Source organism: Mesocricetus auratus, unplaced genomic scaffold (genome assembly GCF_017639785.1).
Source record: "Mesocricetus auratus isolate SY011 unplaced genomic scaffold, BCM_Maur_2.0 Super-Scaffold_100018, whole genome shotgun sequence".
Lineage (NCBI taxonomy): Eukaryota > Metazoa > Chordata > Mammalia > Rodentia > Cricetidae > Mesocricetus > Mesocricetus auratus.
Window position 1 is genome coordinate 24,840,369 of NW_024429199.1, and position 26,781 is coordinate 24,867,149.

The 26,781-nt window shown below is 41.6% G+C and overlaps 1 long non-coding RNA gene across 2 annotated transcripts; it reads right to left on the reverse strand.

Moving 5' to 3' along the window:
* Positions 1-31: 31 nt before the first annotated feature.
* On the reverse strand, positions 32-21,493 carry LOC110339788. Of its 2 annotated transcripts, none has more exons than XR_002381774.2 (3): positions 21,309-21,493; positions 12,598-12,695; positions 32-162 (listed from the first exon to the last, which is right to left on the reverse strand). It is a non-coding gene; the product is annotated as an uncharacterized LOC110339788 (long non-coding RNA). The 2 variants fall into 2 exon arrangements; XR_002381773.2 differs by lacking the exon at positions 32-162 and adding an exon at positions 5,250-5,629.
* Positions 21,494-26,781: the final 5,288 nt, after the last annotated feature.

Genomic DNA, 26,781 nt, shown 5'->3' on the forward strand with positions numbered 1-26,781 from the left:
AAGAATACTGGAGCCTTATAAAAATGAAGACACATCTTTTACTTCCTCAACAAAATTTATGAATTCTTCTCAGTTCTTTCTCTAAATATTGATGAATGACTCCACAGTCATTTGATTATCTTTCTGGAGTGAGTTAAGGCCATGACGAATGAACGTGAGTTCCTGAAACAGAGAGGAAAACATGAACAATGAGATAAATAGCAAACAGACACTAGGCTCCGGTTCCTACAGTAGCTTTTATTCATCTTGCCATTGAACAGCTGTTTGTACCCAGTACTGATGGTCCAAGGAGCTGGAGACTCGACTGTCACCTACAGAGGCAGGAAGATATCATCCTCGGGACTTGGGTCCCACATTCTGTGCAGATCACTGAGTCAGCTTCCTGAGCCTCCCTCCCGCAGAAATTTGAATGGATCTCTGTCTGCTCATCATATAGGAAAAATCGCTCCCACTTAGCCCCATCACATGCGCTCCCCGCCCCTGACATAGCATTTTATATCTTCTTTGCTAATAGCTATTGATTGATTGGTGTTGGTAGTACTGAGGGTTGGACCTAAGGCCTTGCATATACAAGTCAAGCCATATCCCTAGTTGCTAAATTTTTATTGTGAAATGAAGCCAGCTCCCAGGCCGGCACTCCCACTATCACGCTGTTTGTTATTGTCAAAGTCCTAATACTTAGCCAAACATGGTGGTGCATGCCCACAATCCCAACATGCAGCTGAGGTAGGAGCATGTTAGCCTAGGCTACACAGTGACACCTAGTCTGAAAAATATAAATTAAATTTCAACTTGGCATCACACCCAAATTCTGCACTTTGATTCTATATCTGGGATGTTTAGAGATCTTTAGCTGACCCCTGGTGTCATTTAACAGGTCTTTCGGCTTACAGGTCAATCAATTGCTTCTTTCCCTCATCATTCTCTATAACAGTGTCATACCTTCACATTCTTAATCTCTCTATCCAAACTGTGAACTGTACCCTGTAGACTGAGGTCTCTGTACCACCAGGTCCTGTAGCTGTTCAGTCCCAAATAAACGCACAGAGGATTATATTAATTATAAACTGTTTGGCCTATTGCTCAGGCTTATTATTAACAAGCTCTTGCCACTTAAATTAACCCATAATTTTTATCTGTGTTTAGCCACATGGTTTAGTATGTTTTCTCAGTAAGGCATTCTCATCTTGTTTCCTCTGCTCTGCATCTGGCTGGCTATTGCATCTCTGCTTTTCTCTTCCCAGAATTCTCCTAGTCTGGTAGCCCTGCCTATACTTCCTGCCTGGCCACTGGCCAATCAACATTTTATTAAACCAATATGAGTGACAACTTTTTACAGTGAACAAGAACATTATCCCACATCAGTACCCTTTTAAATAGTCAGGTCAATGCATGAGTGACCAAGCTAATACAGTAAAGGACAGTGTTTGTCTTCTACTATTCATGCCTTATGTAGCACTCTCTCTTCAACAGACTGTATAATCAACCTAGTACTCTCTAGGTACTAACAAGTGCCTCTCAAAATTAGGATATAAAAGAAATTGCAGCCTCTGCCTTGGCAAGATTACTGTCTTGGTAGGAATTAAGCTACTGGGCCATGAGATCACATAAGCCCATTTTGTATCACAACTTTGTTTATTTTAGTATTGTTTGGGGAGGGGAGTGGGGAGACAGGGTCTCACTGTGTAACTCTTGCTGACCTGGAACTCATTATGTATACCAGAGTGACTTCAAACTCACAGAAATGTGCCTGACTGACTCCTACCTGTTGAGATTAAAGGTGTTTGCCACCATGACTGGTTTCATATAAGCCACTCTGTAGAAAAGACCATCAGGGAAGAATGGGGACCTCTGTGCATGAGTACACACAAGCATACAAGCCAAGTGATGGAATCCTTGAAAGTGGAACTCAAGCAAATCCCTTTGACCTAAGCAATTTCACAAGACTCTATGATACAAACATAAACAAGTGTTCTGTGCATCCCTGTCCCAAAGGAAAAGGAAGCAGTTATAATCACTTATTATTGCTTTACTTTGCATTATTTCAAGATCACTTATAATGCAGTCACAGATATTCAATATATATTGATTGAGTAGAAGAGGACCAGAGGTCAGGTGACCAGTTGGGAGGTCACAGATAGTCAGGCAAGTGTTGACAAGGACCTGAATAGCTGTGAGGTACAGATGGATGGCAAAGAAGGCTCTAGAGATATTTAAGAGCAGAAATCTGCATGAAGTTGAGAGAATGTGGGTGTTCTAGCTTTGCTGGCTGGATGCCAAAAATTAAAATAGGAAAAGCAGGGGGATGAATACCTTGAGAGAGGATGGTGCACAGAATTATGACTCTGAACTGGAGGCACACTGAGGTTTTTAGTGTATGTACTGCTAAAGACCATCTCTGTCACCACTGGTTTTTAGTGTATGTACTGCTAAAGACCATCTCTGTCACCACTGGCACCCAGTGCCCACTTCAAGGACCTCTTACCATCCAGCTCCATGGACTATTCTTCCATATATGATGCAGCTAACTCTGTCTTACATCTGCAGAGTTTCCAGCTTCCTTCAATCAAGATTTTTCTGGTTGTCCTGGAGATCTCACATTTTCTTCTCATTATTTCAGCCTTTGCATAGCCAGTGTAGGCTCTACAGGACTCCACTTCCAACCTGCTCTGCAGCAAGGCTCCGGAGTCTAAGATTTATCTCCTCATAGTGGATGGAATGAGGCTTGATTATATTATATATTATGTTTTAACTGACATGCTGTCTTTTACAGCTATCAATTCAAATTTCCAGTTGAGAGAACTGCGCTCTAATTAATATACTTCTCATTTTCTGTGGTTGCTGTAATGCCATATGTTTGCATATAAACACAGACACACAGGCACATACAATATATACATATCTGAAACGTGGACAACTATGGGGTGTTAGGTTCTCAGGAGCCTATGGCTGCCAAGTCTTGAGTTAGTCATCAGAAATATTTGCAAATAAATATTCTCAGGACACAGCATGGAACTCAGTTTCCACACCTCTTTACTTATAAAGTGAAGTGTGGTCGATTTTCTTGCTTTTAACAACAAAATAGATGCGAAGAGACAGAACATGTGCAACTTAAGCCTGGCAGTGCTGAAAGCTAGCACAACCTTTCCAAGTTTCCTCTTCCTCCCTTTTGACTCTAGGGCCCTGAGAAACTGTGCAGAGCTGCCAATGTGCATGGGGCATGAACACAGGGGAAGAATGAGTGTTCCCCACATAAGGTCAATGAACTTGGAAAACGCATACCTCTACCAGCTTCTCCTGCTGGATACTGCTACAATAACACAATAATAATACTGCAGTTAATTAAGAGTACCTCCCCTTAAGCTTTGAGGGACGTGGTATCAAGTAAGCAATATCTGAGAGAGAATGATTTTATATACCGAGTTAAACAAGCACCCCTGGTGCTTGTGTCTTCCTGGGTTATAAATTGCAACTTGAGGAGAAGTAGCTGAGGATGTCTGTTTCTGATTTTCATTGTTTAAACGGGAGACCAACAGCTGGCTTAGAACTACATCTTCATTTTCAGTTTGAAGACTTGGACCAGATTTAGAGTAAACTTTAAACCTCTACTGGACATCCTTTAGACTGCCAGTGGGCTGTGAAATGTTCAGAGTACTATCTAACTATGAATGTTCAGGATTGCTTGAAAGATATGGTAAAGGATAGGTTTTCTTGGTGGTGGTGGTAGAATCAAAGTATGAAAAGTATACAAGAAGTGAACTTTATTTTTTATCATTCATGTTAATCATAGAATGAAGCCATAGCAGGACCTCAGGGCAGGAGCCTAAAGCAGAAACCACAGAGGAACACTTACTTACCTGCTTGTTCTCCACGGCTTCCTCACCATGCGTTTTTATACAAACCAGAACCGTCTACCCCAGCATTCCAGGGCCCACAATGGACTGGGTACTCCAATCACTGAGAAGATGTTCTATAGACATGCTTACAGGCCAGTTTGATAGAGATAGTTTGTCAACTGAGATGCCATCTTCCCAGACGACGCTAGTTGATAAAAATTTACCAGTATACTGTTGCAACAAAATAATGGCACTTAAGCAAAAGATATGCATTTCTCAAAGTTCTGTGGCTGGAAATCCAAGACCAGCATGATGGCATGGCCAGGTTCTGGTGACAGATCCCTTTCTAGCCTCTAAACAGTCTTTCTTTGATGGCTGTGTGGGGATAGAAAACCCCCTTTCTCTTTGAACCAATGGATCCAATTATGAACACAGCATCCGATGACCTAATCTAAGCCTGAGCACCTCCTAAAGGTTCCATTTCCACACACCATCACAGTGATGGCAGTGAGGCTCAAACGTATACATATGGAAGGGAACACAAATATTTAGCCTCTAACTACGGGATAACTTTTTGAAAGTCATAAATCAACAGTACTGTTAGGCAAAGAATTTAACATGTCCATAAACCAGGTTTCAATTTTTTTTTCTTGAAGGAAATAAAGTGACTAGTTTTTGACCCACGTTGTTGGTTTGCTTATAATGACACATTCTGATCAGGAACTTGGACATCTCTGTCCCGAACTTGTTAAGTATGGTGGTAAAAGGGGGCCTGGAACAATAACTTTCCAACACCAGAGATTAGATCAAATGAACTATACATGAAGGGGCCTGGGTAGGGCAATCTTACCATATACATGCCTTAATCCCAATCTCTTTTCTCACTGCATAATAAAACGTTGCCTAAAATTGTATATAACACAGATGTTGTCATCAAGTATTGTGGTGAAATGACTGGTTTTAATCTAAACAATGCACACAATTACTTGCATACTCATATATTGCTGATGTCGTGGTAATGTATCACTTTTATACCTTTTTTTTGGTGCACTATATGAGTTTCTTGATCTTCAGGTTAAGCAAGTCACTTGTTCAACAGAGAATAAAGTGATGAACACACTTCCTACCTAACGGTGGTTGCAGGCAAGGAAATACACAGTCATGGCACAGATGACAACTCCTTGGAGGAGAGCAAGTGTGTGAGCTACAGACATGTTCAGGGGCATCTGACCCTGCACAGGCATCTAAAGCCTGTGTACCCTCTGTATTTTCCATCTTAAAATACACCATTTCCATAAATAACATTATCACTGGTGTTTGGGAACTGAGAGTTATATTCTTTAGTTTCTGTTTTTGCTTAACACAGTTTCACTGAATGTTGGAGCAATTATCATTCAGCCATATCCCCACATCTTAATATAAAGCATTTGAAATTTTATTGAGTATCATCAATATCTTCATCATTGAACAATTATTTATTGAATGTCTACTACATTCCCCACTGCTCCAGTGTCCAAAAAGTGCGAAAGATGGTGCAGAGTGGAAAAAAAGATGATGTGAATTTTGTAACCTATTTTCTAAAAAGATAGAAACAAGGCAGAACCCAAAGCACATTAAAACAAAAAAAGCTCAGGACAAGTAAGTCAAATTGGAAGACACCAGAGCAAATATCAACTGAGCCAGTTGACAGGTGAACATCTCCAAGATGTCATGTGACTGGCAGGATCCCCCCACAGTGATGGTTTGCAAACCACTTCAGTTCTGGGTAATCCTTTCCAAAATCCAATTCATGCCTAATAGTGAGAAAAGACACAAGTGTAAATTGGAGATTGTGCAATGAAATAATATTCTTCAAAGCTGTTAGTTATGAAAAACAAGGAAGGACTGAAGAACTGTCTGATCACAAGTCGCCAAGGAAGCATTATAATGAAACTATGCAATGTGGTATTGTGCCCAGAGTCTGGAACCAAAAAGGGACATTGCAGGAAAATCTGGCCATATCCAAATAAAGCCTGAGGTTTAGGTGATGTACAGTAATCTAATGTGACTTTTACCAGGGGTACAGGTAGTCTTAGTCACAGAAAGGAAACATGGCCTTGACAAGAGCAATCCCCACCCCCACCCTATTTTCTAATTAATCCAATCCACTGAACTAGCAGTGAGAGTATTTAAGAGTGAGGGCTGGACATGTCTGAGACTAGAGAAGTGTGAACTATTCATCTCAGAGAGTGGGATGATGTCAGGAATTTATAGTCAGGTCAGGAGGGGCAGTTTTCTCTGACCCCATTCAGGCCTATAGGTTAAAACATCAGGTAGGTAAAGAGCTGAATATGGAGGGCTGTGACTTAACCACAACAAATCCATTTTTAAAAACCAATTTGGACGAGCAGTGGTGGCACAGGCCTTTAATCCCAGCACTCAGGAGGCAGAGGCAGGCGGATCTCTATGAGTTCAAGACCAGCCTGGTCTTCAAAGAGAATTCTAGGATAGCCTCCAAAGACACAGAGAAACCTTGTCTTGAAAAGTAAACAAAACAAATAAAAACCAATTTGAATCTCATTTGAGTAAACAGTCTTGGTAGAACATTCATAGTAGAAATTACAGAACTCTTAGTATATGTCCAATGCTGTGCTAAGTTCTCTACTCTCATTTAATCTACAACACCTACAGCAGGGATTGCATGCTATTACCATTTTATAGATTAAGTAACTGAAGCTAAGGTTAAGTGTCTTTTTGCAAACTTGTATATCTAATAACAGAAACATTTGAGAGTTGAGTCCATCATCTTCAGTCAGCATACGGTCTAGGAGAAGACTAGGTAGTTAGAATTTGGGCAAATTGTGCAGCTTATCACATGGTCTGCAGTCCTAGATAGGTGAGGAGTTACTTTTTATTTAGACTACCTGAAAAATTAACATTTGTACCCCGTATTGATAGTCTCAACGATAATGCATATTCCAGTGTATATGAATTTATCAGTCATTTATACTCTGGTTTAAATGGCTGTTACTCCACCATAGGATAACCCTGTGACCTGGGAATGGCCCAAGGTGACAATTAAGACTTCACATCCACACTGACTTAATAAACATTCCCTTTTCAAGGATATTTGGAAAGCAAGTTCTTGGACTTTGTATAACTTTTGATGTTAGGGCACATGGAGAGAAACTAAAGTGAAAGGGGGTGTTCTTATGCCAGGGTTTCCCAAATATTCATAACAGAAACAGCTGGAAGGTCTTTTTTAGGCAATGTTCCACTACTGAGCTGTTTCAACTCTAGGCTCTTAGGAGGCTTTTGTTTTGTTTTGTTTTCTTGAATTCTTTGAGAATTTTAAGCATTATAAGCCACATACTATTCTTTTGTGGTTTTCATAGTGTCTCCTAGGAAGAAATTCAAAAATGGATTCTGAGATGCTCCCCTTGGAAAAAAACTGACTACCAACCTCTGCTCAAGTGAGTCAACAGGGATCTTTATGTTATGTGTTGCCCTACTGCACGCCAGGCTTGGCTAGCCACTTTGCAAATATGATCTCATTTCATTTTCGCTACAACCTGTGAATTGGTTTTTGGATGCTTGAGCAAACTGCCCAAAGGTTCACTATCAAGACAGACACTTCAGAGCTGGGATTCAAACCCACCTCCCAGGATTAGCAAAGAAGACCTGCTTCCATGAGCTTATTTGCACTTTATCTCTCTCCCCATCCTGTGTGTGTGTGTGTGTGTGTGTGTTTATCTGTGTGTAGGTCTCTAGTCAAATCCCCTTTTACAAATGACCCAACTTTTCAACACAATAGTGTTTCAAACTTATTTTACTGGTTTTCTTCTAATCAGAAAATAAAACTTGATTGTCAGTAAGTATTCTCCTGGGCACATTGTGGGTTATAAATGAGACCAAGAACAATAATGCTGGAATTTTGCTACCCTTGGTGGACCATCTTCTCAAACAGGTATGGTAGCCCAGCATGCTGTCAGGACATGCAAAATTGGCAGGTGAGGCTAGTCATTATTTAAAGATAAAGCCTACCCTCTAAACAGCAGAGATACTAACAAATGAACCTGACTTGCTGGGGGTTGCACTATCCACATGGTCAATGAATTCCCCGAGTCCAGTTCTCCAGCCCTCTCTTGATGTCACCGCTTGTACCAGATGCTCCACATGTGTTCTTGGCAGCTGAATCTCATTGGAGGCAAGTGTCTTCAGAGGGACATGAGTGTCTCAGTGCTCTCGCTAGGACACCACAGAGATGTGAGAATTTATGCTCTTCCTTGGGAAAGGAAAGGAAAACCATGGTGCCCTGAAGATAGTAAAATATATTCTACAGAACATAGATAACACTCTGAAGTTTCTTCAGTTCAAAGCTGCTTTCCCAGAGCAGGCTTTTTGCAAGCCCGGGAATGCTCATTCTAGTTTACCTTGGGCTACTCACTGGTCAAGGAGCTCTGGCAACAACTGAGTTCTTGACCAGTTTTTGTCAAGCCTTAAGGCGCTGTGCGGGGTGCCAAGAACATGCATTCTCCTCAGTGGAGAGATCGCATCCATTAACATAACAAGATTAACCAGGAGGACAGGTAAGGTAACCTGCACCTTTGTGCCAACCTGGCAGCCTATGTTGATGCTCCCCTATTAGCATTCCCTCTTTGGCAACAGTCCTGATGCCATGTTAAACTGGCTGGGGCTGCCTGCTGCCTTCGGGGGTTTTTCAACCCTAAATGCTGATGTTCACTGTAAACCTATTCAGAAGGAACCCTGAAGTCAGTCTAGAGAGAATGGCTGTGAGCTCCTCAGTCCTTCTTTGGGGGACAAACAAGCTAACATCACATAGTATTTTAACAACCCTTTTGGAAGCCACCAAAGACCAGAGTGACCAGGTAGACCAGAGTGTAGTTTTCTGACAGATATTTCAGTATAACAGAGGGAGGCCAAAGTAATTTTTTCCACACAGTGAAAATCAAGAGGTCCCCACCAGAATTCCAAAGCTCGAAAATTTGTAGCCATCATCTTACACTCACTTTGAACATCATCCCTTCTAGAAGCTACTGGCTCCATCCCAATTCTTCCAAGAGGAAGCCTTTCCTGGCATTCATGCTTCACCCCTCACTCTGATCTTTCTTAGCAAACCCAGCTCACTGAGGGAAGCCACTAGTTAACTTTGCTTAAACAGTCTCACTAGGAAGAATCCCAAAGACTGAAGCTAATGGGCCACGATTCCAGATTCCCACATTTTAGCATTAAGGAGTGTCGGCCCTTTAAAGGTATCTTACGTTGGAAAAGGCAATGACTAGAATAAGGAAGTCTCTGGTGGATAAAATATACCTGCAGCCAATCACTTCTGTGTAATAGTCTACAACTTAACATTGCTCTTCCACCCTGGGCAATAGAAAGGAGCACACAAGGGGAACATGTATTCCATAAATACGTTACAGTGCCTGGCAGATGGACCCGGTCCAATTGCAGCCTTACTTTAGTGTAAAAAGAAACCATCTTGCCTTGGAAGACTCAAAGCTCCATGCAGAGGAGGACCAACTAAGACCACCGAACTTTGACACTCCTCAAGGGAAAAGCACTTGAGCTCTCTGTGGCTGTGCTTACAGTGCCAGCTAAATGTGTGGGAGAGATCCCTGCCCTGCTGCTAGAGTGAGGAACGTTTGTGTGTGGAAGAGATTCTTGCAGCTGCTCTGAGCAGTGTTTGCCACCTGCTCTGCATATGCCAAGAGCCAAAGTCAAGGTCACTTCAGAGCACTAAGGAGAGAATGATGAGCAAGCCATCCCCTCTGACAATGGAAACTCTTCATGAAACCTGAAGGAATTTTCCATGAGGAAACTTTGGCATGCTCTGCCCAGCGCTAGAGGAGATGAGGCTCTGCAAGGGCCCTTAAATCTAAAATGTGAGGAACTTCACAGAGCCATGGGCCTGACCCTAGGCAATTTCCGGTTTAGTTCTTTAGTTTTATGATGTCACTGAAACATTGCTGAAGACTGGCCTTTTAATAAAGCCTCAGTGGTAGCCCTATCTGTTCTATGACCTTGAACACAGCCTCTTGTTCAGAGAACAATGGACTTCCTAGCCCCTGGCTTAGCACTTGCTGTGGCTGTGTTGAACAGTTGGCATTTAAGTACCTGGATGTTGGCCACAAACCCTGGGGATCTGAGTCCTGACTTTATTACTTCACTGTTAGCGAACAAGCTGGGCCTCTGTTTCCTCAAATGAAAATCAGGTACTATAATAGTATTGACCTCAAGGGAGATTACACGAAATAAGCATTATTATCTTTGGGAAAATGGAAAGATAGATGCTTATAACCCATACACCTTCTCTAGAAAACACTATTTATCTGAAACATCTGTTGCTGAAAACAAGTGACCACAAAGACTTTATAGCTAAAATTAAATATTTAATTTAATATCTCTGACATTCTTCAGCAAACAGTTTAAAAGCACATGAAAATGAGCACTTGGCTCGGAATTTCAAGGCACATCAGTGGCTTAGGTCAGCAGGTCTTCTGTCTGCTTGCCTGTTTTTCCACTCTTCAGCTTTTCGGGCCAGTCATCATCCCCAACATCGCTCTTTACCTCTAGCTGAGTTTAGGGTACCTGAATCTAAAAGCAGACCATTCCCCCTCCAGTGTCCTTGCTACCATTATCTGTGTCACACTGGGCGATGTATTCTTCATGTGTGCTGGTAAGGATCACACATGTGAGGATTAAAATCAAGAGGGAGTGCTGTCTTTAATCTGTGCGTTCCCTTCCAGCTTTTCTATTCATTCTGTCTCAAGAGTAGCTAAAACAAAACAGGAAACCATGTGGAGTGAGCGGAATGTTTGCATGTCTTTAGGCTTTACTTCATCAAAGGTGGTTGGAGAAGTGGGGAGTAAATTGTACTGAAAGAGGTTGATAATTCTCAGCAAGGATATTTCCGGAAGTTATAAACTGGCTAATTTCACCATTCCTTCCTTTCCCTGAGGTTTCTTTCATTGGTCCTGTCTAACAACAGAATAAACAGATGCATGAAAATACAGGAGTGTGTTTCAGAGGGAAAAGATATAGATCTAACATTTAAAAAAAACTGAGCTCTCCACTTGAGCTATAGCCGTGTGATGTGGTAATAAGAAACATAGCCTCTCTAGACCAAAGGTCTAGGACTGCCACGAGTCCTACAAATGATTGTGAAACTAAATCACAAGTGTAGCGTGAGTAAATACTTGAAAAATTGAAATATTTACTGTCATGAAACTTCAGTTTGCACACTGCAAGTGCTATTGCAGACTTCAGAGCTCAAATATGAGTTTACAGTTGTGTTCCAACCACTGAATCACAGTGAGTAGCTCTGAAAATAAGCAAGTTCCAAGCTAGGCCTATTATACAGAGCTCCATGAAGGATTACTATCAGCAGGCATTGCAATGCATGAGCATGCAGTAGTAAATACAGAATGATAAAATTGAATGTTTAAGTGAATAGAATTCTCATATACAGCAATGTTACCTCTTCAGGAAGAGAGCCAATGGTTTAACTACATTGAGATGCCTTAGGAAAATAACTGACCTTTAAGGATTAGTGATTTGGCTTTTTATTTTCACTTGCCTTGTTCTCTGTGGTCAACAAGCTAGTTGAAACTAGTTTTTGAAGAGCCAATAAAATTTCATATGTCAGCATGCAAAAATTAATTACTCATAATAACTGTTCAGGTCATTGTGGTATACACCAAATGGAATGACATGTTTTCTTAGTGCAATGTCAAAGTCCTTTTATTATGATAATCTGATATCTGGACCATTTGTTTCTATATTATACAGTTAACATCTGAATATCTTGACCTGGGAAAGAAATAAAGAAGATACAAAAATCTAGAATAAAGAAATGAATTGGTGTTGTATTTAAATGTACAGGCATCATAAAGGCCAATGTACTTGTTCATTTAAAATATACAAACAAGCTTAAAACTATTTCCAATGAATATTGAGTACTTATATAAAAAATCCATCTCCACATATGTCTTCTTTAATCAGTCTTGTATAAGAAAAGCATAATATTAACTCTACATACTAAAGAGAAAATTAACATATGAGAAACCTTATTACGAAACACCTCCCTAGCATGGTGTTAAGCTTAACAAAAAGCTGTCCCTGGTTAATTTGACACAACTGGGATCATCTGACTTCCAGTACAGACAGATATTCAGCATGCTCAGTATAAACCATATTTTCATCACAACTCCAGCCATGCTGATTGTGAGGCAGATGTTGGAGCTGATCAGCAGAGTGACGATGGATGCAGTATGTTCCTTGCTCCTGATGAAGGACGAATCATGGTCTGGGATGGAAGGCTAGTACCAACCAAACACAGCAAGCCAGGAGGGAGAGGAATGAATGGTTGTAGAAAGCAAACACAACCACACTTTTCCAAATGTACCAAAATCCCTTAAAATATTCAGACATTTTACTTGGGAACCTTTTATTAATAGAAATTTATAATCAGAGTGACTCCATCTAAAAATTCACACATGGAGGTACATTTAACATTTTTTTATAGTAAGGATAAACTGCAAACAATTTGAACTTCCAACTACAGGGGAATACTAAAGACATACTACAACTTGGAAAGGAATGGTATATCATGTACAAAATTATGCTTCAGCAATTTATTAATGTGAAAAATATCTGATTTTTTAAGTAATGTGAGAGACAGCATATGCTATACAATATCAATTTTGGATATAGCTGACTATGGATATGGTAGAAAAATATCAGTCTCTGCCTTACCCACCTGAAAGGACGGGTCCCAAGGCAGAGAGTTGATCTGAATGGAAGATGACAGTAATGAGCCAATTACTAAATGGCTTTCACTGCCCTTTTCTGTGATACCTGAAAAAGAAGACAGAAAAGACTGATTTCGCCGAGCATAGTGGCGCAGTGGCCCACCTTTAAATCTTAGCACTTGGGAAGCAGAGGCAGGTAGATTTCTGTGAGTTCAAGACCAGTCTACATAATGAATTCCAGGACAGCCGGGGCTACATACTAAGACCCCAGTTTTGGGGGGAAAAAGAGAGAAAACAAAGAAAAAAAGACAGACAATTTTATAGATACCAAATGAATTTATCAATGGCACCATTTTTGGCTCCCAGAGTGCATAAATAAGTTAAAGCTGCTAAAACATTTGTAAACAGAAAGGCATAAAGGAATAGTTCTAATGTACTACTGACATCATCACCTCATTAAAATTAATTTTGTACCATAGGAACAATGTTAACTATTGTGCAGTTTAAATGAAAAAATAAACATACTATTTAAATCTGGAACACTGGTAAGGAACACAAATCAAAAGGAAAGCAGGCTAAAGGAAATGTCCGGAACTTTTCCAGCTCTTGCCAGAAAAACCTTTCACCTTCATGTACAAAACTCAAGTTCCCACAGACCTCTGAAGCAATAAAAAAAAATGTGCTGTACACCACTCGCTCGCTGACTTGCTATAAGTGCTGTGGACTGTGCAGGCGTGGAAGGCCACCTGTCCTTCATGCAAAGGACACAGACAGTGGGACTGGGACCTGAAACTAAGAAGAGGAAGAATTAAATAAGGACACTGACCCAGACAAGGGTTGGGTCAGCTGGGCCAGCCTCAGACAGCACAGCCCTTGTATTGCTTAAGTTCCAGGGTTCACTTGCTCAAAAACCAGAGGCCACAGCCAAGTAGATGGAGGCAGAGAAAGACTGTTCCGTGGGTTAAGTGATGATTAACTCTGCCTTCCAAGTCACCAAGTCTTCCGAGGAGAGAACTGAGCAGACTGTTTCTATTTCTGCACTACTGACAGGCTCAGCACAGACCTTCAGACTTTAGGGAAGACTAGCCTGGGTGCTGACCAAGTGCAGGTATCCATTGGCTCACCAATTCATGGAGCCCCTTACCCTTGCTGACTGCATCACCTGATCCACAAAGTGGTGTTAATATCTACTTGGCAGACATTTAGCGGAGTAAAAGAAACACTCGCCGTAAAATGCCTGGCATACAATAGGTGTCTAATAACACTCAGATTCTCTTCTACCTCTCCCCTTTTAGCTCCTTCTCTGGGCACTGGTTACTCATTTAAAATACTGAAGGAAGAAAAGAAGGCCAAAGAGGATTATTTTCGGGAGCGCAGACATCATAAAATCCTCCCAATAAAATGACAGATTATTGCACTCTGGAGTTTTGCCGCTCACGTCTCTCGATGCCAGTTAATGGCTTTCTCCCCTCCCCCACCCCAGTATGTGGGCCTTTTTACAAGAATTATGCGGTTAGCAGATTGTTTAACTGCAAGTTTCTCTGTGTATGTTTCATGTTGACTTTGGGGTTTGTTTTTAATCTATTAAAAGAATCAAGGAAATAAGAATTTAAGAGATTAAAGATTCCTAGGCATCTTTCAAGAGATAAGAAATGAGATCTATCTTTAGAACTTTATCATAATTGCCTGAAGAGATGGCTCGATTTCACGCAGCTAATCTGTATGAAATAAGTAGGCCAGAGGAGACTGACAAGGAGTATGTATTTGCAGTGGGATCCTGTAACAGGATATCTATGCTGCAAACTTATTCAACTAACACACACTGGCTGGGAATTTTTATGTGCCAAGACTGGATTTTAACCATGTGCCAAGATCATATGAGGGTCATGGGTTTCCCTAATAGCACATGGTGCTTAAGCAAGAGCTACAAATCCCCACAGTTACTTACTAGCTCCATTATTGTTATTTCCCAGTGAGTGTCACTATTAGGGGCCCATCTGATACTTTACAACATACAGAAGTTTCCAGAATGTAATCTTTCTGGGATTGTGATGATCAGGAACTTGAAGAATGATGGTTTAATCACATTTGCAAACAGTGGGTGCTATGGACCAAGAGGCAGTCTGACAAATGAAAGTCTGGGGTCCTAGGAAAGGCATTTAGAAGAGGAAAGTTTGCTCACCCTGCCTGAAGGATCTATGCTCTCTGGGAATATTGTCTGTCCCTAATCAAATCTTTACACAATGCACAGCTGCTCTGTTCCATCCAGAGATGGCTAAGTGAAGGAAGAGACTTCTCCATAAAACCTGCCCATTTCACAGGACAGACTTCTTTACAATGGTCAGAAATAGAACTTGTCCATGTAACAGTCAGGTAATCACAATTATCAACCCCTTAACGAGCAGGCATGATAGGGGACATTGTTTCCCAATTTGTTTGGCTTTGCTTGCTATAGCTCTGGTTTAGGGAACATGTATATTATCTATTTTTCCAAAAAAACTTTTTAAGTGGAATATTGTAAAATTATAAGTGTTTTCATAACTGCTATGATTATTCCCAGAAATTTATACTACCTGTGTGTGTGTGCGCGCACGCGTGTATGTGTGTATGTATGTGTATGTGCATGCGTGTGTGCATGCCTGTGTGTGTGTGTGTGTGTGTGTGTGTGTGTGTGTGTCAGTTTTAGGAGTCAGTTCTCTGTCCACTATGGTTGCAGAGATTGAGCTCGGTCACCTGGCTTGTAGGCTTGTGTGTCAGGTACTTCCTACCTGCTGAGCCGTTGTGCTTTGCCCCCCCTCAGTATTCCAGATAGAAAAGAAAGACATATATTAAGTACACTGCTCATGATCAAGTGGCTGAGGAAGTCACTCAGTGGTGGAGTAGCTGTTAATCCTCAATGCCAAAATAAATAAATGAATGAATTAGCTAATTAAAATAAAAATGCCCGCAGATGCAGTCACTTCCTCTAGAAACACTACTAATATCCCATATGTATCTCCTTCTGTGCATGTACAAGTTGACATTCTTTGTGAACTGAAATGGATTCACAGCCTGTCATGCTCACCAGGTCAACTCATTCTCCAATGCTTTTCTCCACCATCAGTTCTTAAGACAGAGTAGCTTCTACTGTACTGTGATGTGTTCAGCCAACCAAGGCATGGATCTGTGGAATCTCGATACAGAGCACCTTGAGAGCTTTGACTTCAGGTGATTTTTCCTTGTCCAGGTTGTCCTGGAAGTTCTACTCCCAGCTTGTGTGTGAGTCTGAGCCTCTGCTGTTGGCTCATCACTGCCAGCTCCCAGAGGTAGACTTCTGGGAGTTAATTAGGCCCTGGAGTCAAACCCTGTCCAAGTCACCTGATGTAATTTGGAAAAGGAAAACTACAGCCTAAGTTAGAACCTAACTCTCTTCTGACCAGAGAGAAGTAAAGCATGAATTTAAAAAAATTTTTTATTCAATTTAAATTAGAAACAAGTTTGCTTCACATGTCAAACCCAGCTCCCTCTCCCTCCTCTCCTCTCCCACCCCCCCCCCTTCAACCCTCCCCGAACCCTTCCTCCAATCCCCACTCCACTCTTCAAGTAGGGTGAGGCCCATCATGGGGAAAGTCTGTCATATGATCTGGGGCAGGGCCTAGGCCTAAGCCCTCACCCATGTGTCCAGGCAGAGAGAGCATCTCTCCACGTGGAATGGGCTCCCAAAGTCCATCTGGATGACAGGGCTAAATGTTGATATATTGCCTGAGGCCCCAAAGGATGCTAAGGCCTCCTCACTGACACCCACATTCAGGGGGTCTGAATCAGTCCCTTGCTGGTCTCTCAGCTATCAATCTGGGGTCTATGAGATCCTCCTTGTTCAGGTCAGCTGATTCTGTGGGTTTCACCCACCAATTCATAACCCCTTTGCTCATCACTCCTCCCTCTCTGCAACTGAGTTCCAAGAGTTCAGTTCAGTGTTTAGCTGTGAGTATCTGCCTCTGCTTCCTTCAGCCACTAGATGAAGGCTCTAGGGTGGCATACAAGGAAGTCAACAATCACATTATCAGGGAGTGGCATTTAAGGTAGCCTCTCCACTATTGGTTAGGTTGCCAGCAGGTTTCATCCTTGTAGGCCTCTGGACATCTCACTAGTACCAGACCTCTCTTCAAACCTATAATGGCTCCTTCTATCATGGTATCTCTCATTCTTCTCTCCTCTATTCTTCCCCCTACTCAACTATCCTACTCCCCCATGTCTTCCTCTTCCCTTCTCTTCACCCCCTCTCTCTCAGCTTCCTCAGCCTCCCATCCCCCCACCCCCATGCTCCCAATCCCCTCAGAAGATTCTGTCCTGTTCCCCTTCTCTGGGTTACCATGCATATCTCTCTTAGGGTCCTCTCTGTTTCCCGGACTCACTAACTGGAGATTGTAGGCTGGCACTCCCCTATTTCAGGCCTAAAATCCATATATGAGTGAGTACATACTGTGCTTGCCTTTTTGTGATTGGGTTATGTCACTCAGGAAGGTTCCTTCTAGTGCCATCCATTTGCCTTCGAATTTCAAGATTCCATTATTTTTTTCTGCTGAGTAGTACTCCATTATGTAAATGTACCATATTTTCTCTATCCACTCTTCAGTTGAGGGGCATCTAGGTTGCTTCCAGGTTCGGGCTATTACAAATAATGCTGCTATGGACACAGGTGAACAGATGTCCTTGTTGTATGAAAGTGCATCTTTTGCACTTACCCTCTCTGAGATCTCCTGGACTGGGAACTGTAGCAAGCTCGCCTCGCCTCTGGAAGACCAGGCTACCAGGAGCCTGCTGAGAGAGCCTGCCTATGCCCTTCCCCACCCAGGGCAAAGGGCAGAGGGCAGAGGGCAGAGTGCAGAGCTCCCACTCACCGGGAGAGGGAGTACCAGAGACCCATCTGCACCCACCAAGAGACCCATCAGTGATCTGGACCTCTTTGTACCCACGGAAAGAGAACCTTGGACCCGTACTCACCAGGAAAGAAAGAGACCCCATCTGTACCCACTGAAAGAAGGAATGGGAAGACGACAATACAAGAACAAATTCAATGACAGAAAAAGCAATATGACGCCACCAGAGTCTAGAGACCCTACACCAGCAATATCTGAAAATCACAACACAGATGAAACAGAAGAGGATGACCTAAAAACCAACTTCATGAAGATGATAGAAACCCTAAAGGAAGAAATGAGAAAATCTTTTAAAGAAATGGAAGAAAAGACAAACCAAAAATTACAAGAAACAGTTCAAACAGTGCAAGGCTTGAAAGCTGAAATAGAGACATTAAAAAAAAACACAGTCTGAAGGAATGCTAGAACTAGACAAGGTGAGTAAATGATCTGAAACTACAAATGCAAGCATAACCAACAGAATACAGGAGTTAGAAGAGAGAATCTCAGGAGCTGAAGATTCACTAGGAGAAATAGATTCATCGACCAAAGAAAATCTCAAGTCCAACAAATCCCTAAAACAAAATATCCAGGAAATATGGGACACAATGAAAAGACCAAATCCAAGAATAATAAGTATAAAAAAAGGTGAAGAAACTCAGCAGAAAACATATTCAACAAAATCATAGAAGAAAACTTCCCCAACCTAAAGAAAGACATGGCAATGAAAGTACAAGAAGCCTACAGAACACCTAATAGACTGAACCACAAAAGGAAGTCCCCTCACCACATAATAGTAAAAACCCCAAACATACAAAATAAAGAAAGAATATTAAGAGCAGCAAAGGAAAAAGGCCAAGTAACATACGACGGCAAACCTATCAGAAGCACACCCGACTTCTACATGGAAACTCTGAAAGCTAGAAGGTCCTGGATAGATATTATACCAACACTAAGAGACCACAAATGCCAGCCCAGACTACTATTTCAATCACTATAGATGGAGAAAACAAGATATTCCATGACAAAATCAGACTTAAACAATACATATCCACAAATCCAGCCCTACAGAAAGTACTGGAAGGAAAACTTCAGTCTAAGGAAAGTAACTACTCTCACAAAAACATACGCAATAGATAATCCAACTTTACCAAAAGACAAAAGAAAAAGGGTGGTAAATCCACAATTACACTACCAACAACAAATCAAAAACAAACAAGAATTAACACTCAATGCTCCTTAATTTGCCTCAACATTAATGGTCTTAATTTGCCTATAAAAAGACACAGGCTAACAGAATGGATACGAAGACAGAATCCATCCTTCTGCTGTATACAGGAAACACACTTCAACTTCAAAGACAGACATTATCTCAGAGTAAAGGTTTGGGATAAGATTTTCCAATGAAATGGATCCAAGAAACAAGTTGATGTAGCTATCCTAGTATCAAACAAATTAGACTTCAAACTAAAATCGACCAAAAGAGAAAAAGAAGGTCGTTTCATATTCATCACAGGAAATATCCATCAGGGTGAAGTCTCAATTCTGAACAAAAGAGATAAAGAAGGTTGTTTCATATTCATCACAGGAAAAATCCATCAGGGTGAAGTCTCAATTCTGAACATCTATGCCCCAAATACAAGGGCACCCACGTTTGTAAAAAAAACATTACTAAAACTCAAATGACAAATAAGACCTCACACAATTATAGTGGGAGATTTCAACACCCCACTCTCACCATTAGACAGGACCACGAGACAGAAACTCAATAAAGAAACAAAGGAACTAACAGAAGTTATGGCCCAGTTGGGTTTAACAGATATCTATAGAACATTCCAGCCAAACACAAGAGAATATACCTTCTTCTCAGCACCACGTGGGACCTTCTCTAAAATTGACCACATATTTTGGCAACATAGCAAACCTCAACAGGTACAAAAAAATGAAATAACCCCCTGTATCTTATCAGATCACCATGCTTTAAAGTTAGAATTCAACAACAACACAAAGTGCAGAAATCCTACAAACTCATGGAAATTGAACAACACGCAATTGCACCATCCCTGGGTCAAGAAAGAAATTAAAGACTTCCTAAAATTCATTGAAAATGAAGATACAACATGACCAAACTTATGGGACACTCTGAAGGCAGTACTAAGTGTAAAGTTCATAGTAAAGCATGAAATTTAAAAGTCCATTTTTACTAATCCAGTTGGTATTTATGCAGTCACTGGCTACATGCCAAGGACACTTTGACTCACTCAACTTGAGCCTTATGGAGCTTACACTATGACAGATTAACAACTTCAAACGGTGAAGTCAACAGAAGGCCAGGCTTGACTCATCTTGTTGTGGTAAATCGGGCATAGAAACTGTACATGACAAAGTAGTGTATTAGGAACCACCACAAAATACTTATGGATCTTTTGAGTTACCTAGTCAAATTGCAAATTCCGTTACCAAGTAAAAATTACGTATTCTCAGTAGACCAAGCATTATCCGAGAGGCAGAAGTACCCAGAAAAGACATACTCTAGCCTTAGTAATGCAATATGAGGGAATCCCTTAATATATTAACTTTAAATTATAGAAACAGTTCCCTGGAGTTTTGAAGGAATGGGTCCAGGTATTAGATGATGTTAATTTGGGCATGACCCATTTCCAGTTGTAGAAGTACGAGAGGATACCTAAGCAACCAGGCTAATGTAGGTAAATGGAAAGCTAAATGTTAGTGGAGACTGGAATACTTACTGATATGGAAATGACTGGGTCAGTTATGATATACTTGTATGCCTAGTGGAAAGAATGACTAGGCTCACACTGATTCAGGAAGGTATCTTCATATATAGTTAAATAAAATAAAAGAAAAGTCAACAAGGCTACAGAGTATTGTCTACAGAAGTTAATGTTATTATTTCTTTAAAAAATAAAAGATAATATTCTGTGTGTGTGTGTGTATACACATGCATCCATGTGCTCATGTGTATACACACACACATGTTTGAACAAATTTGTATAAATATGGAAATAGGCATGGAAGACTACTTGCCTAATAATGTCATTTTGGATGTATAAAATGGGATAAAGATATACACAGTATATCTTTTCATGATGTCCAGGCACTGACTCACTAATTTTACAAAGTAGGGATCTCTAAGAAAGTATTAAGGTGGGTCATGACTAAAAACATGTCACCAAAAGTACCTCACTGTAATATTATTTGTCATTTTGTCTATAGAACTCTTATTGATTAACAAGAATGAGAACATTAGACTTACAAAGGACCAATAATGTGAGGAGAAAAACTTAGTCACACAAAAACGTAAGAATTATCATGCCAAGAGACAGCTTCTATGCATAAATACTGGAGAATGGGTTAGGACTTAAGAGCCAGAATTTATGTGTCCTACTAGTGAGCTGTGTCTCCAGCTCTTGGTGTCTCCACACAGGGGCTTATTATGTAGCCCAGGCCGGTCTGCGACTCAGAGTCCTCTTGTCTCAGCTTTCCGAGTCCTCCGACCACAGGCTTCTCCTAGCAAATGCATTTACAGTTGTTTGTTTGTTTTATGCATTTTGTTTTTAAATCAGTAAGACAGAAGTGCTGCTGTGGTAGTGCCCAGTTCTGGCGCTCATGCCGGATTCTGCCATTTCCCTGTGGTACGAGCTTGGGTGAGCCTGTCAGCAGCTAGAACACAACCCCACAGGTTTGAAGCTCAGAGATTCAGAAAGAAAATTTTTACCTCCAAGGCAATTAGCACTGCATAAACTGCCATGAAAGGACTCTGACCCCCCATCCCCACCCCGCACCATACACACATATACCTTTGACCCTGCTTCTCTGAGACTGGGAATTTGAAGCTGTTCCTTCATGACTTATTCTTGAAAAGGAGCCCTCCAGGCCATGGTCATTAGGAGACCTCTGAGAACAAAATCAGACCCAGATCAGGACTCTTGGCTAAGCCCAGGCAATTCTCAAAATGCAAAGTCAGACAACTTCTGCTCCCAGGGCTAGTCACGAGCCATCTGTCTCTACTCAAGTGAGGGCTATTGGGAAATATCGGAACAAAATCAGGATCCCCAAATTCCAAGTCTGACTTTCAGTGTCTACGCTCCGCGCCAGAGGCAATTCTCCATAGCTGGCTTGCCAGGCCTGCCATCTGAATGCCAGCAAGCCTTGTGCGGTGGGGGAGGAAATGGGACAAGGAAAATGGGGGTAGGCAAAAAAAAAAAGTCAGTTTTTAAAAGTGCAGGGAAGAATGCAAGGGAAGCATTTGCAACAACTCGTGGCACTGACAGCATCAGCAAAAATATACCAGTTGGCTCATATCCAGGGAGTTCCCCAGCAGCTGCAGGGTGAGCGTTTCAGGTCCAAAGAGCATTGCTGCCTGTAGCGTGGACCAGCCCAGGCTCCATTACAGTAGATTCCACTGGGTTACAGGATGAGGTTCACAGATGTTTCATTTTAGAGGGGGAAAAGATATGGCATCCATTCCTTTGCTACATTTTTATATACTGCACTTAAAAAAAATGAAAACAGTACATTTCGATTCTTATACTGTCTTTGTGGGCCAGTATCATACTATTTTCCGTCATGGTGCTTTTAATTGACATAGTGCTAGGTCCTATACAAGGAAAAGGACACAGACACTGTCCTTTAAGAAGGTCTGAATATGAGACTGCAGTGGAAAAATAAGGCTTATCGAATACAAGGCTCATTGGGTGGGAGTTCTACATAGCTCTGTGGGAAGCCTGAAGCAAGCTGCCAGTCAGTGTCTCTTTAAGATGACTTAGCAGGGTAAGGAAGAGAAGAAAACGAAATCACTCAGAGAGCTGAGCAGAGGGGAAATACCTACCGCTTCTCCAGAATACATAGAGGTAGGCGTGTGAGTAGGCAGCCCACATTTCGGTCTCCCACCATCCCTTTCATACCACTTCCTCTTCTGCTAACAGCCTGCTGATTACCCATCCAGCATTAAGCTCCAAATTAGACCCTGAGATGTGATTGACTCCAGGCTCCTAGGATCTGTCTAATAGGAAAGTGACCTTATTCAAAAATGTGGACTTAAAAAAAATAAAACAATGCATGTCTTTAATCCCAGCACTCAGGAGGCAGAAGCAGGTAGATCTCAGAGTACAAGGCCAGCCTGGTCTACAGAGCGAGCTACACAGAGAAACCCTTGCCTCTAAAAACCAATAATACATAAATAAATAAGCAAAATGAAGAATCAAAATTTGATTATCTAATCAGGTCACCAGCATTCGCTGAAGGTAGTTTGTGCTTGACTTTTAAATTGCTCCCAGGGGAGGAAATAGCTTGTTGTGGAAAAGGCACCCACCTGAGAATCAGCCCTCCCCTACTCAAATCCCAATTGTAGGCCAGAAATTTTGCAACTGTAGAGGTCTCTGCCCTTACTTCCCCTCACTGGAATGAGTGAAACAGTCGCCTTTACATCCCCTTTCTAGCTGAGGGTTTTGTGTACAAAAGAACATTAGATGAGAACTCAGGCTTGGCTATGTTGGTTCCTCTGTGCCGGTCCCCATTTACTGATGTTGTGGAATGTTGTCCTATGGACACAACATGGCCATTGTCCTCTTGGACTCCCAGAACTACACAAGCTTGGGATCATTAAAGTTCCATCATAGAGGGTAAAGAGGGGCTTAAGAGGCCCTGCTCCTACCATAGGTAAAGGTAGTTAATGGCTGCTTGAAGGAAGACTTTTCTTCAATATAGGCAGTCATTCATAAGTTACCATGCTCTGCTCCTGTAAGTAGCCACTCCTCCATGCTCCTACAAGTAAGTCCAATTAAACCCATTACTTCACTAAGCTAGACTAGTGGAGCCATTTCCTTGGTCTGTTCTTGGTGCTCTATTTGGGGCAAGTATGTGGTTCATTCACATCACTCCTGGGAAAAGTTCACACAATTGAGCATCTAATTCTGTGATGGGATAGCATAAATGACAGATAGAATCCATTGTTGTACTACCAGGAGCATATGCAGGACTGAGGGGAGTCTCACCACTTCATCAACTTGCCATAGTCATATTTGTCATCAATTCACACACCGTGAGACCTCCTAGAGACAGTAACTCCAGGCAGAGATAATTTGAAAATGACAAAGACCTCTTCATTGCAGCCTGACTCACCTGCCATCTGTGTGGCTGTGGGGGGCTATGGAATGACTTTCAGTCTTAATTATCGCATCTGCGGACATATGGCAGTGAAGTCCACCTTGAATGAAACACCTTTGCTTTTAGGAGAGCAGCACAGCGTTGTGGGAATATCTAGTAGCCTTTTGGGTACAGACAGACCAGGTTCAGGGGCTTGTTTACTTGCTTCCTAGATAAGTTCCTATTTGAAAGTTGCTTAAGCCTCAGCTTCTTCGAATGGGAAATGGAAATAACATTTATACCCACGTAGTCATTGTATGTGAGAAGTTTACACAATTCACAGCACATGGTTAGGACTGGGTAGGAGTAATTACTCGGAATTACAACCGAGTGCAGAATTGGTCTCAAAGAGAGCTTACTTGTGTGCTGTCAGAAGCACTACAAATGAAAACAGGAAAATCCTAACCCACCTAGTGGATGAGCTATTGTTACAGACATGTACTGTCCTCACTTCCCATACAAGCAGCAAATACTCCAAAGGACATATCCTGGGCAGGTACAAAGTGGTCAGAATGAATGGACAGTATGGACAGACTTGTTTTCATGTCTGGTATCACTTTGCCTCCACTCCCAAGTCTATTAGATGGGGATAATAGGAGGCCCAACAGCACAGGATTGCTACGAAGTGCAAAAACAGTGATGCTTAGAAATGCCCCTCCTCCCAGTGTTAGTCCTGTTGCTACTCTATTAGACTTCTATAAGTTGCACTCTCCTTTCTTATCTTCTTGTGCTTCTTAGAATTTTCTGTAGTCATTTAATGTCTATTTTCTTATTACGTGCTTCTTATGTTCATGCATATTCACATTCCATGATCAATGTGTCTAAAGAGAGCTCATGTCTCACTTTAAACTGTGTCACTTGCTTTTAATGATGACAGTGACAAAGACAATAATAACAGTGAGACATTGCCTTAGTCATTAGTTTTAAATACTGTGTGAGACTTTAAAGGTATCTGCATAGTGGTATTTATAAATATGGCTGGTTCTCATAGTTACGACAGAGATATAGGCTTCCATTTTCTTTCTCACATCATGCTGAAGTACCCTGATGACACATAGGCCATATTGGCCACCCAAGGCTCCTAATGACAGAATGATTGGCATAGCCTTACTTCCCTAAATAGTTTGCTGATTCACTTGTTCCATTTTTAAACATCAACAGATTTGGCACTGCTGACATCTGCTAATTATTTGATTCTACTCGTGACTGGGATGGGGCTACCATCTGCAGCAATCACTATAATGTGATCAGAGTGAGGTTCGCACCACCCAGCCCATGACCAATTTGTAGTAATGAGTAGCCTTGTCTATTTTTCTGTTTCCCCAAGAGGTATCATTATTTATCATGTGTTGGAAACACAGCTTCCAGAAGTTCAGCAAAAACCTGGTGACACCACACTTCAAGTGGAAGTCGCACTGACTTCCTATTAATAGCTTTCAACTCAGATGGCATTGGTCTACCAATCACATATTTAAGTCTCTAACATCTCTCTTTGCTTCTGCTGCTCCAACCCTCATTCCTGTATGGAAGCAATCTTGGAAAGATGTTGAAGACCCTATCTGGTCCCTGAGACCAGATTTAAAGATTTTGAAAAGTCCCCAGAAATATTTTTGTTGCTATTTCTAAACCATCATCGTGAGACGCTGCAGCTTCACCAAGACTGATCAGTGGCACTTAGTTAATTCAGGGTAAATGAAATCGTACCAATAAACTCACTAAGAGACATGACATGTTTGTTTCTTTTTTGTAATGTTTGAATAAAATTAGAAAGGCAATATCCTCCAAATGTGGTACGATTTCATTTGCTAATTCCTTGCTCAATGTGAAGGTCAAAGTCGCTGTACATTTTATTTTTTCCACCATTTGGTAGTTTACCAAAAGAAATGTAGGAGAATGGTTCCTTGCCCCCTAGTGCCCACAGCCTGCTACTGCAAGCAGATGACTTGGCTGAGGGAACTTCCAGATAGAAGTGAGAGAATGATGGTCTACCATTAAGCATGGGAAAGTCCAAACTTTGAAGCGCTTGTCTTACCATCTAGCAGCTAAACTTCAAGTGATCAAGTAAATGCAGGCAGAACATTCAGGCCACAAATTCTCAGCCCTTTTGGCGAGAAAAGCAGAAAATGGGCTTTTCCTCGTCCCTCACATGGAGGTGCCCTGGAGTACAGCCTGGGCCCCTATCTCTTCAGTCTCTTGATTCACTAGACCACTTCCTACCTCAGTAGGTTGATATTTCTTGTCCTGCTGTCTAAAACTATCCCTGACCCCTTTCGCCCCCTAAAGCCTCTCTCTCCTGCAGAATTTAGCAGAAAGGGCTCAGTTCAATCTTATGGCATCACCGGGTTCTTTTTCAAGGCACTTATCAGGACTAACTGAATGATTAAACTGTTCTTCAGTGGATATGCCATGTGCAGAAATGGAAGCCCCTCAAAGGGTTTCTTTTTTGTTCTTGCCTCAAATTCCTACACATAGGAGGAATACAAAGGTGTATCTCTTAATGAATGAGTGAAGTCTAAATTGAAAATACACTAGTCTGAAAGGTGGCGATCCTGCTATCGGGTAATCCCAAACTGTGCTTGTTCTGGCATACAATTTGGAGATACGCAAAAAGGAGGAAGAAGAAGGGTAGGGTGAGTCAGGTCACCTTCTCCTTATTCCATTCACCATGGGTCATATACAAGTGCAATTAAACACCAAACAAGATTCTAGAAAAACCTCTCTAAATTTAGAAAGATTAAGAATTGTTTATGAAGTCCACTTACTTTTCCCATTGTGCTTATACTGCTGGTTTGCCTCCAAGACTATGTCTGCACTTCAGACAGAAGTTTGGAGAGTAGGACAACCCCATTGCTTTGCAGGCTGTGCATAAGGGCCTCTGTGGTTTTGTTCTCGATAATCCTATGCTGGAAGTGTGCTGTAACTGCGATTTCATTTTACAGACGGGGTCAATGAGCACACAGAGATCTGAATCCATCCATGGTCCACTGTTACACAGAGGTTAGTGGCAAGCGTGGATCTGCTCCAGAGCAGCAAGGGAGGGAAATTTGCAGAACACCAGGCCTCCTGGGAGTTTGCGACTGACCACAGGCCTGCAACTGACCACAGACCATTGGCTAATATTTTAAT